The sequence below is a fragment of the Aplysia californica genome, unplaced genomic scaffold (genome assembly GCF_000002075.1).
Source record: "Aplysia californica isolate F4 #8 unplaced genomic scaffold, AplCal3.0 scaffold00915, whole genome shotgun sequence".
Classification (NCBI taxonomy): Eukaryota; Metazoa; Mollusca; class Gastropoda; order Aplysiida; family Aplysiidae; genus Aplysia; species Aplysia californica.
This window is the reverse complement of record NW_004798185.1, coordinates 229697-232558: the sequence shown is the minus strand read 5'-3', so window position 1 is coordinate 232558 and position 2862 is coordinate 229697. Positions and strand designations below refer to the sequence as shown.

The 2862-nt window shown below is 44.1% G+C and overlaps 1 long non-coding RNA gene across 1 annotated transcript in view; it reads left to right on the top strand.

The window, feature by feature from the left end:
• The first annotated feature begins 2264 nt into the window (after positions 1 to 2264).
• LOC118478762 overlaps positions 2265 to 2862 on the top strand; it is a 4683-nt gene continuing 4085 nt past the window's right edge. The window contains exon 1 of the long non-coding RNA XR_004859270.1: positions 2265 to 2649. This is a non-coding gene — a long non-coding RNA (uncharacterized LOC118478762). The remainder of the gene's footprint in view (positions 2650 to 2862) is intronic.

Here is a 2862-nt window from a genome sequence, read left to right as displayed (position 1 = left end):
TCATACTGTGCCGGAACAACATGGGGGTATCTGCTGCTCTTTCTTTCCTCATCATCACTACCGTCATTTTTCCTCTATTTCTTTTGTATGTTTGTCACTCTCTTGTGAACTGCTATTTCTGAAGTGTCTTGATAGTCGAAGCAGACTTTGTGCTGTTGAGGCAAGAGAGGTGAGCAGAGTAAGCCTGATTCCCCGTTTGGACTTCTCTGTATAATCCACCCCCTGGCACTCACATGACCTTAATAATTGCGAGCGCCGTAAAACCTTACTAAAACTTTTAAAAGGACATGGATGTTGCAGACCTACCACTGCCAAAAACTTCGATAAAATCGGAGCTGTCCGACATTTTAAGAAATTGCCAGCCGAAGAACCCTGATGGGATTTGCGTAAAATTCGATTTTTTTCTCCTTGAACTCCGTTTCCCTCATGGCGTATGCGACTCATCGTAAATAACGTGGAATTGTGTCTGTTTTATTTGCAATCATTTGCTTTTATTGGCAATATTTGCGCGATTTATTGTCAATGACATGAAAAGACAAATTTTTATTTACTTGTATTTGCAATGCACATTGACGTGCCGCAATCAAATGTTATCATGTACTCATGATCTAATGGAGTTCGAGAGACTTCCATTTTTCTCCCAAACTCCCTATTTGGGGAGGAGAATTTTGAAAGGAGTGCCCACTTTTTGGTCTTGGGGGAGGGGTTGGCAGATCTGATGGGTAACCTCATCTGCCTTCCTTTTTTGAGGTGTTCTTCATGGTCCTCTTAGATTGAATGCAGACCCGACTATGACGTCATCTTTACTTTTGTTTCGTTCCTTTCCCCTCTTTAAAGATCATCTGACTACTCTTGACTAGGGCAGACTATTAGTTCATTAGACATAATCCAGGGCTGTGGTACGGGCAACCTGGTTCGATCCTATGCAGGCAGTTTTTGAGCTTCAGCTAATTAATTGAGAGTTATTTTCGTAGCTCTATCCTATATGTGTCTGTGTTGAAAAGGGAGTTTTAAAAAGGGGGGTGGGGTGGGGTGGGAGGGCAGGGCAATTTGTCTATTTGTCCGCAAGACTGGGATCATCGCTGACGATACGTATGTTAATACCTGCCCCCCCCCCCACACACACACACACTCACACACATCTCCTCCTACTCCTTTCTCGTTAGGATCCAGCTCAAAGTTCAAAGTCCACCCCGCTTATAAAGCAATAATTCAGACTTGCAAGTGGTCCTTTAGCAAGGGAATGCTCAACTTAAATTAGGCCCTTAAGGAAAGTTATTATTATACCGTGGTTCATCTTCAACTAGTCAAATTTAGAAAACGAGAATACAGTGATGTTCATTGAAACGGGGGCAAGCATATATCTCCTCCCTCCCCCACCCCTGGTCTCTCTCTCTCTCTCTCTCTCTCTCTCTCTCTCTCTCTCTCTTTCTCTCTCTCTGTCTCTCTGTCTCTCTGTCTCTCTATATCTTTGTCTCTCTGTCTCTCTGTCTCTGCCTGTCTGCCTGTCTGTCTGTCTGTCTGTCTGTCTGTCTGTCTATCTGTCTATCTCTCCCTCCCACACACACGAAGATACAAAAACACGCATACAAATACATATAGAGTCCGAAAGCAAAGAACAAACTATCTTTTAATTAATTTTTTTAAAGCCGCTTCCTTCTAAATCTAAAACTGATTTTGTTGAAGGACAGAAAATATCATTTAAGAGACATAACAATAGTAATAATATGTTTGCTTCGAAATGATTCCAAGTACCTGCAAAAGACAACCTAATCTCCCCTCCCCTGTCATCCTCCCACCCTCCCCTTCCATCCCCCTTCTCATCCCCTTCCCTCCTACTCCCCCTCCGTTCTCATCCCCTCCCCTCTCATCCCCTCCCTTCCATCCCCTCCCTTCCCCTCTCCTGCCATCCCCACTCCCCTCTCATCCCACCTCTCATTTCCCCCTCCCCTCTCATCGCCGTCTCATCCCCTCCCCTTCACTCCCCATCCCCTCCTCTCCCTCTCCTCCTCCCCTCCCTCTCCTCCTCCCCTCTCATCCTCCCCTCCCCTCCCCTCCCCTCTGAGTGGTGATCCAGACTGTCTGGAGCAAGAGTTGAATCACCCGCACGTCACACGACAATCCACCAACCCGCACTTAAAATCGCCGACATGTAGAAGACGATTTCTCGCGCTGCATGTAGCGAACGTTCCCAGCGCCGTTTATATCGTGGATGCGATAGAAAAACCCCCACAAACCGTCTCTTTATGTTTGTCCAATTTCATTTCATGTTTCCATTCATGACTGTATGCATGCGTGCGTCTCGGGGAGATACGATACAGAACATTATGATAATATTATTATATTCACTGCTTTTCAGTTGATATAATGCCAGCGAGCATGCACACCCGTCTAAACGCGAGTTATGTCGAGATGTTTTATTCACTTTCGAATGGCATTCGCTGGGCCTTGTAGTATTAACGATGCCTCATTGGAGACATCCGTTTGTGCATTCTGTCGTTCTGAAGTTGGAGGATTTCGTAAGCAGTTAGTTGACTTTCAATGAGACAGAACATCGTTCGTTAAGAGATGTGTATGGTGTAAACTAAATGGTGGTGTAATGTTTTCTTTATTTTGTGAATATTTGTACCTTTTAATTCAACTATACTGGTAGGTACATAAGGCACTTACTTTACCTGTTTCTCAGCCTATGGAAATCAATAAATACGTGGTGATAGTTATTCTTATTCAATTCATTTATCATTCTGTCTTGTTTCTTTTGTTTCTTTACTTTTCTTTCATCTTTCTCCAACTCGCAGATAGATTATAGACAGACAGACAGACAGACAGACAGACAGACAGACAGACAGACAGACAGACAGA